The following is a 12577-nucleotide window of genomic DNA, read 5'->3' as shown; positions in this document are numbered from 1 at the left end:
AGCCGGCAAGAGCCCCCCACCCCTCCCAGCCTATGCACCCCCTTCTTCCCTCCTACCCGCCTACTCCCAGCGCCCCCTCTCCTAGCCTGCGCCCCCACGCCCTGCTCCAGGCCCCCCCACCCAGTCTGCGTCCGCCCCCTCTCCCCGGTGGCCTCCCTCCCCTCCAAGCCCTCCCCATCCCTCCAGTGCCCCCCTCCCTCCAGTCCCTGTTGCTTCCCTCCCCCCAGCCCCCCACCCCCCACCCTTCCGAACACGGCAGGGTTTTCTGGCGCCTTTGTGGCCGGCCCCGAAGTGCGCGGTGACAATGGCGGGGTGACGGGGGTTAATTCGCGCGCGGAGGTAGGACGCGCGGGCGCCGGCCCGAACAATGCGGGCGGCGCGCCTTTGAGGGCGGCCATTGTGCGCTGTGTGAAACGCGAAATCTGTTCCTCTGCGCGCCCAGATGCGGGCGGCCGGCGGGGAGTGGGGGGCGAGCCGGGGGCGGGGGGCTGCGCGTTTGAATGGGCTTTAACCCCCTCCCGTCCTCTCTGCGTCCTTGAACTCGAGCTGGGGAAGGGGTGGGGGTAGGGCGGTGGGAGCAGGGGAGGAGGGGAGGGCAGGAGGTCAAGGTTCTCCTCCGCTCGCCCTGATGTGCTGTGTGACCTAGGCCAAGTGCCTGGACTTCTCTGAGCCCCACCTCCCCACCTGATAACCAGAGGGTGGACCCGGCGCCGGGCGCTCAAACCTGTGGCTCACGCCTGTAATCCCAGCACTTTGGGAGGCCGAGGTGGGAGGATGGCTTGAGCCCAGGAGTTTGAGACCAGCCTGGGCAACATAGTGAGACCCCCTTATGTACAACAAGTACAACAGCAAAATCGCTTCTCGGCCTTTTGGCTAACATCAAGTGAAGAACAACAGCAAAACAGCTGAGCATAGTGGCAAGCACTGTAGTCCCCTACTTGGGAGGCTGAGGTAGGAGGATTACTTTGAGCCCAGGAGTTCAAGACCAGCCTGGGAAACATAGTGAGACCCCCTTCTCATATATTAAAAAAGAAAAGCCAATATATATGTATAATATGCATGTATGTATGTATGTATGTGTGTATATATATGTATATATGTTTGTGTGTGTATATATATGTATATATATATAACGCTTGCCGGGTGCGGTGGCTCACACCTCTAACCCCAGCACTTTGGGAGGCTGAGGCGGGCGGATCACTTGAGGTCAGGAGCTTAAGACCAGCCTGGCCAACATGGTGAAACCCCGTCTCTACTAAAAAATACAAAAATTAGCCAGGCATGGTGGCACGTGCCTGTAGTCCCAGCTACTCGTAAGACTGAGGCAGGAGAATCGCTTGAACCCGGGAGGTGGAGGTTTCAGTGAGCCAGGATGGTGCCATTGCACTCCAGCCTGGGCTGCAGAGCAAGACTCCGTCTCAAAAAAAAAAAAAAAAAAAAAAGCTCAAAACCAGAGGACTGGAAGGGGTCTCACAGATGACTCGGAGAGAGGCTGGCCTCAAGGTCACACAAAGTCAGCCCTGGCAGCACAGTGCCGGTCTGTGGGTTCTGGGGCGCTCAATGAGGCCAGGCTGGGACCCCTAACCTGTCCTTTCACATAGAAACAGTGAGACAGGCTCCACAGGTTAGGCTGTGCGACCTTAGAAGAGAGTCAGTCCCCTACCTTCTCAGTTTCCTCCCTGTGCAGTGGAGAACATTACACTAGCTACCTTAGGAGGCCATCGTGAGCAGTAAATGGGTCAACCATCTAGTGGGGCCTATGCATATAGGTAAACATAATGCATAATAATAACATTTACTGAGCCCTTACTATGTGCCGGGAACTATTCTAATCTTCTGATATATATTTTATGATATTTAAGCATTCGCTGAATGTTTATAATATATCAAACATTTATGGAACTCCATTATTTACTGGCTTTATCACTTAATCTCATAATGCCTCTGTTTGCACATCTATAAAATGGAGACACGCAGGGCACCATGAATTCCTTTCCTTCCCTTCCAGATGCCTCGATGCTGAGCTCTGGCAGGTGTGGCCCCTTTTCTCTTCTCCCATCCACCCTTGTCCCTGGGAGTCCCTGGCAAGGTGGCTCCCATCCAGCCCTCTGTGATGCATTCCTCCTTGGAGAATTTCCCCGGGTAACACGACCCAGCCCAGGTTCCCTCCTCCTTTTCCTCTCAGGTACTGCTGACTGAACCCCTAATAACTGAGAAATGGGGCCCTCTGAGGATAGGGTGAGAAGATCCCTTTTGGGGCACCTCATGCCTTGCATTGGAGAGCATGTATATCTCTGCTGGTGTTTTTGCTCACATTCCCCTATGGTGTGTGAGACGGAGGTGATTCTTCTAGAATCGCAGCCAAAGAAATTGAAGCTCAGAGAAGCTAATTTGAAGATGCTTAACCTCATCTGGGGTTACGTTCCTCTTTAAGCCTTATGTAAGCTCCAGACCCTCTCCCCAGAAAAATACTTGTCTACATTCAGAACATTTTGTTTGCAGCCTCAGGAGGTTCCCATATCCACCCCAGCACCCCTGAAGCCCAGATTAGAACCTCGTTGGTAGCAGAAAGGATCCAAAGCTGGAATGTAGGCTCCGCTTTGCTGTGGGCTCTCGGTATACAGCAAATTTGTCGTTCTCCTTTAGCAAGCTTCTAAGTCAGGCTCTTTTTTTTTTTTTTTTTTTTTGAGATGGAGTCTTACTCTGTTGGCCCCCAGGCTGGAGTGATCTCGGCTCACTGCAACCTTCGCCTCCGGGGTTCAAGTGATTCTCCTGCCTCAGCCTCCCAAGTAGCTGGGATTACTGGCACACATCGCCACACTTGGCTAATTTTTTTTGCTCTTTTTTTTTTTTTTTTTTTCAGTAGAGACAGGGTTTTGCCATGTTGACTAGGCTGGTCTCAAACTCCTGGCTTCAAGTGATCCACCTGCCTCGGCCTCCCAAAGTGCTGAGATTATAGACGTGAGCCACTGCACCCGGCCCTAAGTCGGGCTCCTAAACATCCATGGCATTCAGAATCAGGGTGTTAAAAGTCAGATACCCAGCGCCCACACCAGGGTTTGATATTGGGTTGCTATGAAATCTATCTGGGTCAGACATTTGTGTGTTTCATGTGCCACCGCAGTTGTGTTGACACAGGTGGCCCATGCGGTGTGTTTTGAGAAACCCTCGTCCAGGATGTTACCACTGGCTTCTTGTCCATCGTCCTCACTTCTGGCTTCTTCTCCTTTTCCTTACCCTGTTTTGACATCCTGCCCTTCGTTCTAGTCTAGTTTACGTCCTCTGAAAACCCGCTTCCCAAAAGAAAGGCAAAGCCAAGTCTCTGGGCTCCCTGAACAGTGCTGTCTCTTCCAAGCAGAGAGTGGGGGGGGGGGGGGCTCTGGAAAGCCCTGAACTCTAGGAGCAAGGAAACAGCCGTGGCCAGCAGGTGCCTACAGGGCCCCACGTGCCGGGATGGGCACAGATGGAGGGGCTCTGGGCTGGGGGCAAGGGGCAGATGCAGCCACCCCTGGGGCCTCAGCCCTCTTGTTATCTCCTCATTGTCCCCTGTCTCCCCAGCCCACCCCCTCCTCAGTTGCCCTTCTGTCAACTCCATAGGGTCCCCCTCGGCCAGCAGCCCAGCCCTGGAACTCCAGAGGGAGCTTGCAAGAGGGTCCCCACAGATTTCCCTGCTCTGGGGGTGAGCAGAAGGGTGGGGGTGGGAAAGAGGGAGCCTGGGTGGAGAGGCCAGGGATTAGGGGGGGTGTCAGAGTCTATAAATCACGGCCCACTGTGCTCCTGTTTAACATACACTTCTCCAACGAGTTGTCAGTGAAACCGTTAATTAATTAGCTAATCCTGCAATGAAGTGGATTCTAAATGGTTCTCCCCCTCGCAGCCTCCCATTTAGATAATTGCTGCTGAGGGATCTTTTGTGAGAGTCATTTTTTCCAATAGGGATGGGCCTGGAACACTGAGGGAGATGAATTTAAAGAAGGGGTCAGCGTGCCGTCCCCAAAGCTCCTGGGACAGGGAGACTCTTCTCTTGGCCCAGGAAAAACTGGAAAAGGGGGGTGATTGGGGCAGGACAAGGGGTAGACAGGGGGTACTGAGCTTTGGCATTTGGCGGTTTGTTTTTGATTAAGATGCTTTGCAATTCAATGAAAGTATTCTTGGCCGGTGTCCTGAGACAGGTAACGATGTTGATGCTGCTGCTGCTGCTGCTGATGATGATGATGATGATGGTGATGATGATGATGATAGCCACCGGATAGGAAATGCTAACTATAGCCCAGGACCCAGGTACATGTGTCATATTCATGATCTCATTCACCCTCTTCACAACAACCAATAAGTAGGTGGGATTATGGACACTGGGGAAACTTAGATCCAAATGGGGAAGTGACTTGCCCAAGGTCACAGAGGTGGCAGAACCTGGAATGAAACAAAGGTGTCTGAGCCTGGGGTTCACACTTTTAAAAATTATGGGATTTTATGGGAGTATCTACTCCTATGCCAGAAAGGACACTGAAGCCATTGAAAAGGAGTGTGGCCAGCTTGAATCACACAGGAAATGTAAGGATTATTTGATGCATGAATGAATGGATGGATGAATGAATGAATGAGTGGAACCCAAACCTTGTGACTTATGACTCAAGGTCCAATAACTTGGCTGATCCTCTGTTGATGCTGACTTGGCATAATGAAGAAAGCACATGCACATCCCCAAGTGGGAACTAGTGACTTTTACCTGCCCAATATCCCTTCTCCTTTGTGGTGCCTCATCCTCACCTGGTCTCAGTCCATATGTTTTCAATGGGGCTGACCCTACCCTGAAGCTCCAAGGGAGAGACATTGCCCAACTGGGACCAATCAGAGTATATTTTCTACCACAAGCTCTGTCCCCAGGCATAATGGATTATCCAGGGATGGACATGTGATCCAAGCCAGGACAATGAGACTCTAGTCTAGGCTTTTTGCTGGAACTATCAGCAACAACAACAACAACAAAATTGAGTGTTCTCAATTCCTGGGATTGCTAAACTAATGTAATGTCAGTTGCAGCTTCTGGTAGCCATTTGTTGTTATTGTTTGTTGTTGTTGTTTTATTTTATTTTATTTTAAAATAGAGATGGGGCCTCCCTATGTTGCCCAGGCTGGCCTTGAACTTGTAAGCTCAAGTGATCCTCCAGCCTTGGCCTCCCAAAGTGCTGGGATTATAGTGCTGGGTTCATACCCAGCCTGTGAGCCATTTTGCCACCAAGAATGGAACCACACAGAGTAACCACTATATCTAGCAACACTGAACCCCTGGATCCAGCTATGCCTGAAGCCTGCATACACCTAGAGTTGTTTTCCAATTACATAAGTTTTAATGGGTATGGCAGATGCTGCTGGTCACCGATCAGAATTCATTTTCCCTTTCCAATGCTATTGGCATTTCATATAGCAATGCAGCTCTCTGAAACACTTGTTTGTACTTTTTTGTAGCTCTGAGTGGCCATGTGACCCAGTTCTCAGCAATGACTCCTTGGGAGAAATGTCATTCCCAAATAAAAAGACAAGACCCCAAAAGAAAGCTCTTTGCCTTTTTGCTCTTTTGCCCTTTTCCTGCCTGAATTACAAATGCAATGCCTATCTTTGGATTTCTTAATACCTATGAAAAATAAACACTTTGCTTATTTAAGCTACTATATTTGCATTTCAAGGAAATACAATTCTAACTGACAGAGTGGGGTTCCTGTTTTTGCAACTGAAAAACTCTTGCCTGATATGCCTTCTCCAAGAGATGTAAGGAATGTGAAGGAAGAAATTGGTAGGATGAGGAGAAATTGCTTTGACTTCTCTATTTGCTCCAAGATGATCACCTACCTTGTTCACTCATCTCTGTTACCTAGCAAAGATAGCAATCTGGAAGGACCATAAATTGTAGGTAGATGGAGAAGAAAATTGGCCTTTAGCAAGGACTGGCTCCAGGCAATATTTCAGAATAGGAAAGGTGGAAAGGCTGTAGAAGAAACATGTCATATCTCCATCTACACCAGGTACAAGAGCCTGCCATCTAAGCAACTCTCAGCACAACTTATCGGTCCTGTGTCCTACTTTCTAAAGGACCCATCATCAATCAGGTGTCGGCCACTTCGTTAAATTGCTCAGTACCTCCATGCTACTGAGGGCTCATGGGTCCAGGGGAACCAGACCTCACTGCATTTAAGGAGACCTGGCCTGTGATGGAGCCAGGTGAAACTGCTGATCTTCAAGTACTATTCCAGGGACAGGTGCCAGAGCCTGACTTTAATCCAGAACTGGACTAGACAGTCCCAGGAGGACCTGGGACAGAGCTGGTTGCACTGGGATCAAGTGTGAGGAAGGTAGACCGATTGGCTTCAGCCTCCTCAGAGATTCTGCAAGATTCTGCAAGAGACCTAGGCTGAGACCAAATGCAGATTCTGAAAGGGACCTAAGATTGAATCTTAGACACTTGGAGCAAGAGAATTTTAAAAACTGCTCAAGAGACATTTAGAACCATATTATTTTAGAAGACTCAACAACAACATCTTAAAATTATAGAATTCAGCCGTGCGTGGTGGCTCACGCCTGTAATCCCAGCACTTTGGGAGGCAAAGGTGGGTGGATCACGAGGTCAAGAGATAGAGACCATCCTGGCCAACATGGTGAAAACCCATCTCTACTAAAAATACAAAAAATAGCTGGGTGTAGTGGCACATGCCTGTAGTCCCAGCTACTTGGGAGGCTGAGGCAGGAGATTCACTTGAACCTGGGAGGCGGAGGTTGCAGTGAACAGAGATCGCACCACTGCACTCCATCCTGGGCGACAGAGCGAGACTCCATATCTAAAATATATAGATATATTTCTATAATATTAAACCAATAAATTCTAAAATTCTAGCTTTATAGGAGACTTAGAACCACAGAATTTTAGAACTGGAGAAAGCTTTAAAAATGAAACTCCTTTTAACCTTCAGTTTTAAAGAGAAAATTTTAAAACCTTAGTTTTAACTAAGTAATTTTAAACTACTAATTTAATTAAAACCTAAGTAAATCTTTAGAATTAAAAAATTCTAGAATAGTAAGCTAATTAATTTTATAAGCACTAGATATAGGGTGCCTCATGTCCTTGAAATTTCAGAATTATATTAAGAACAGGGAACCACAGAATGTTAGAATATTAAACTAATGGAATATTAGAATAAAATGTAGAGAGTGTGAGAATTACCGAATTTTAAAATCTTAGAATTACAGACTTGTAAAACCCTAAGATGTTAAAGTCAAGAGGACTCTAGAGCTCATTCTATCTTTCTTCCAAAGGTAGCAGTTACTTCTCCAGGATCCCAAAATGGAATTGCCAACTGAAGGCGTAACTACAACTAGGCTGGCACTGAATAGATGTTAAATAAGTATAAGCAAATAAGAATTTTTTAAATGTAGAATCACTAGAAGGAAAAAAAATCCAATATATAACTTCCAAAACAGTAAAAGGAAATCAATGATCTCAATCAATTCAACAGAAAGCAGAGAAGGGAAAAGGGGAAGAGAAAATAAAAAGTATAGTAATCAGAAACACACACACATACACCACAGTATAATAAAGTATAGTAATCAAAAAATAAGAAATAAAATGACAGAAATAATTATAACCACATAACTTACAATAAATGTAAAGGGTCTAAATTTATCCATTAAATGATTGAGATTCTCAAGTCAGTTAAAATACAAAATTAGCTATATGTTGTTTAAAGAAATGACAGAAAGCATACAACTAAAAGGGTAAAATCAGGTACAAGGCAAATACTAACAAAAACAAGCTGGTATACAGCCATATTAATAACATACACAATGGAATTTAAGGAGAATGACATTAAAAAGAGTAAGTGTCCAGTGGATGTTTGGTGAACGAATGAATGCTTATTGCCATCCAGAAATGGGAGCTCACTACCAACTTGAGTCAGCTTATTGTGTTGCTGTAGTAAATTCTATCATGCCCCCATCTTATTCTCCAGAATGTGTAAATACATGGCAAAAGGAATTTTGCAGATATAATTAAAGTTTTGCCCTTAAGAAAGGGAGATTATTCTGGATGACCCAGATGGTAGATATAATCTAATTATATGACAAATTAAGAGCAGAGAAGTTTTTCTAGCTGGAGTCAGGGAGATGTGGCAAAAAAAGAAATCAAATTTGTCTCCACCTGCCTGAGCATAGTGAAGCATGAGAAAAATGCCACCTGCATTTGTGGTGGAGGGGATGAGGGGAACACATGGAAAGCTTGGGAAGGAATGTGGGCAACCTCTAGGAGCAAATACAATCCCTCAGTGAACAGCCATCAAGGAAATGAGGACCTCACTCCTACAATGGCAAGGAACTGCATTTGTCCAACTACATTAATGGACTCCCCCCTAGAGCCTCCAGGAAGGAATGTAGCACTGATGACACCTTGATTTTGGCCTTGTGAAACCCTAAGCAGAGGACGAGTAATGGCCATCTGAACTATGACCTACAGAACTATGAGAAAATCTATTTGTGTCATTTTATGCCACTACATTTATGGTAATTTGTTAGGCCAGCAAAAGAAAATAAATATAGTTGCTATCATTGTCAGGAAGTTCTGTTTGCTGGAACAAATCTACCTCCCAGCCATCACTATCTTTGAACCCTCTTTTGCTCTCTTAGACTACCCATGATTCCCACTCACTCACCCACCCACTTGTTGCTTTTTGAACATTTTAAGGCAATGATCACAGCCCTCTAGGACTCTTTTCTCCTCCCCAGCAACTTATAAGGATCAGTTTCCAAACAGTTCTCCAAGCTGAAATGCTCCCATATGCACTCTCTGACCCTTGCCATCACAGGGCATTGCTTCCTAGCCAGTTCCTCAAGAACAGCTTATATGATGACTGTTCTCAGCTCAAACTTTTTCAGTGACTCCCTATGGCTCTCAGATGAAAGGCCCCCAGTTCTTTAGCTTGGCATTCAAGGCCTTGCCCCACCTGCTTTTCTGTCTTCAGTTTCTACTCCCCCAGCTGTCTCTCCAACAAGCTGATAGTTTTCATATACCTACACTTTTGCAAGTGATATTTATCCTGCCTGAAATGTCTTCCCCAACCCCTTTCTTCTAAAGCAGTCAACATCCTATGTCTTTTTCAAAGCCTAGCTCAGATACCACCCTCCCCTTGGTCACTCCATCTAGGATGAATCTGCTAAACTTGGTATCTGGGACACAGTAGGCATTCCAAATACTTGCTGAATGAATGACAAACTCATCACTGCATCCTTTACTTGTACACTTTTCATGTTTGTCATGGTTTAGCAGGGCATTCTGCCCTGCATTTTTACTCTCATTTGTACTCTGGGATCCAGGCCCCTGGGCAAGCACTATCTGAAATATTGCTAGCAACTATGAGAGAGGAAAAAGAGAATATTGCAAAATGTGTACTGCCTCTGAGATCTTTTGCCTGGAAGTGAGCCATTGCTTCTGTTCACATTTCACTGGTTGAAGCAATGACCACTCTTGGGTTCAATGGGGCAGGAAAGTACAACCCTACCATGCATATCCCTGGACAAAGAGAAGGAATCAAATATTTATGAACAATCCTGATGACTACTCCACATATTTACTCTTCTTTCAGATTTTAGCTCAAGTATTGCCTTCCCAAAGAAGCCATCCTTGACCTTCTCAACCAAGTCAAACCCTCCTGTTGTTGGTGCTCATGGCATCATGTTTCTCACCTCTATGACACTTTGCCACAGCTAGAATTTCACATTTACTTGTATAATTGCTTGAGCAACTTCCCTCTTGAAACCATAAGCTCCATGATGGCAGTGATTATTACCTCCTCAGTCCATGGCTTGATGCCTGGTATGCAGTGGCACCTAATAAATAGGAACGAATAAATAAGTGAACAAAGAATGAAAGACACCTCTCCATTTCCCCTCCTATTCATCTGACATCATCTCTCCTACCTCATTCTGTGGCTACTCTTTCTGATGTGCTGTCCTATTAGAAAACCTTGGAGGGTACATTAGTGACATGGGAGAATTCTCTGCAGCCCCTCCTGGCTCACTGCTTTCTCCACTTCCCTCAGAGATGTGCTAGGCTGCACTAGGAGCCAGGAGCTATGAATTCCAGCCAGATGAAATTGGGAAAGTCCCTCTCATCTCAGAGCCTCTGTTTCCACATCCACAAAATGAGAAGTAATCTCACTATTTATGACTCCAAAAGCAATCCCAGCATAGCTATAGAAATGTAGATGATTTGTTTTCTTACTGCCATTCATTGGGCTGTGGCTATGTGCTGGGTGTCATCCCCAAATCCAACATGGTAGGAGTGACTGGTAGCACCATTGTTCACATGAGGAATTGAATTAAGAGACTTGCCTAAGATCACACAGGTAGCAAGTGGCCCATTCAGGACTCCAATGAGCTTGTTGACTCCAAAACTCCATCTTCTTCTGCCACTAACCCCCAACAGTCTCCCTTTTGCTTCTTCGAGAAGCAGCACAATGAGTGGAAAAATACAGGAACTTGATAGGCCATGTGTGAATCCTACTTCTTGACTTCACTGTGTGACCTTGGGAAAGTGGCCTGACCTCCTAGTACCTCAGCTTCCTTCACTGTGAAATGGGGATAGTGACAGTACTCACTCGTGAAGTTGCTGGGAAGATTAAATGAATTAATACACACAAGGTCTTAAAAACAGTGGCTGGCACATAGTTCACACTTGTTAAATGTTCCCCCTTGTTATTATTACATCACTCTCTATCCCACCTCCACCCACAGCCTGCCACAATACTGTCTCAAGTTCTCCCTTGCCAGATCAGTCCCAATGGCAATCAATGTAGACTTGGCTTTTTGGTTCTAAACCTTCATTGAAATTGAATTATACAGGGTGAACTCCTGTTTCTGGCTTCTTTAGCTTGGCGTAATGTTTTTGAGATTAATCCATTTTGTATGTGATATAGTTTGGATATTTGTCTCCTCCCAAATCTCAATATGAATTGTAGTCCCCCATGCTGGAGCTGGGGCCTGGTGGAATGTATTTGGATCATGGGTGTGGATCCCTCATGGTTTGGTGCTGTCTTCCTGATAGTGAGTTATCATGACATCTGGTAATTTCAAAGTGACCCACCCTCGCTTGCTCCTACTTTCACCATGTGACGTGCCTGCTCACTGCTCACCTTCTGCCATGACTGTAAGCTTCCTGAGGCCTCCCTAGAAGCCAAGCAGATGCCAGCACTGTGCTTCCTGTACAACCTGCAGAACCATGAGCTAATTAAACCTCTTTTCTTTGTAAATTATCCAGTCTCAGGTATTTCTTTATAGCAATGTAAGAACAGCCTAATACAACATGCATCAGTAGTTTATTCATTTTTATTACTATATATTATTACTATATTACTATTATATATTTACTATAGTATAATAGGTATTACACTATATGCTATATGTTATACTATATAATATAATATATATCGTAGTGCAATATATACATTATATATATTGTATTAATCTGTTTTCACACTGCTGATAAAGTCAATTTACAAAAGAAAGAGGTTTAATGGACTCACAGTTTCATGTGGCTGGGGAGGCCTCACAATCACAACACAGAAGGTAAAAGTCACATCTCGCATGGTGGCAAACAAGAGAAGAGGATGAGAACCAAATGAAAGGGGTTTCCCCTTATAAAACCATCAGATCTCGTGAGACTTATTCACCACCACGAGAACAGTATGGGAGAACTGCCCCCATGATTCAATTACCTCTCACCAGGTCCCTCCCACAACACATGGGAATTAAGGGAGCTACAATTCAAGATGAGATTTGGGTGGGGACACAGTCAAACCATATCATGTATTATGCAGTAATAACTATATTATACAATAATACCATAATATATAATACTTATTTATATATAATATTATATTATAACTATATAGCATTCCATCAACAATTTGCTGTTTTATCCCCCTGTTAGTGGAATTTGGGCTACTGTAAATATTTTTGTACATGTTTTAAGCAAATAAACATTCATTTCTCTTGGATATCGACCCAGGAGTTGAATTGTTGGACCAGAGAGCAGATGCACATGAACACCTCTCTAACACATACACTCACCTCCCTTCAGTAATGATGCTGCCAGTCCCAGCCCCAAAATCATGGCAGACAGCAGAGTATTTAACTATAATATCCATTTCTATTTTATTTTCAAAATCTCCTTATATTTATGGCAAGAGATGCTGGTAAGTCTGTAAAGTTTCTTCTGAAAGTAAATTTTAATTTTAAAGTGGATTGTACACAAACATAGTCAACTGATTTTCTACAACGGTACAGGCAATTCAATGAAGAAGGGATCATTTGTTTCAACAAATAATGCTAGAACAATTGAACATCCAAATGCTAAAAATAAATGCATGAATCAATAATAACAAGAAGAGGCAAGACACAGACCTTATATAATTCACAAAAATTAACTCAAAATGGGGCCAGGCATGGTGGCTCAGGCCTGTAATCCCAGCACTTTGGGAAGCTGAGATGGGTGGATTACTTGAGCCCAGAAGTTTGACACCAGACTGGGCAACAC

Source organism: Pan paniscus, chromosome 10, assembly GCF_029289425.2.
Source record: "Pan paniscus chromosome 10, NHGRI_mPanPan1-v2.0_pri, whole genome shotgun sequence".
Lineage (NCBI taxonomy): Eukaryota > Metazoa > Chordata > Mammalia > Primates > Hominidae > Pan > Pan paniscus.
The sequence above is the reverse complement of the archived record's forward strand: the minus strand, read 5'-3'. Positions refer to the sequence as shown.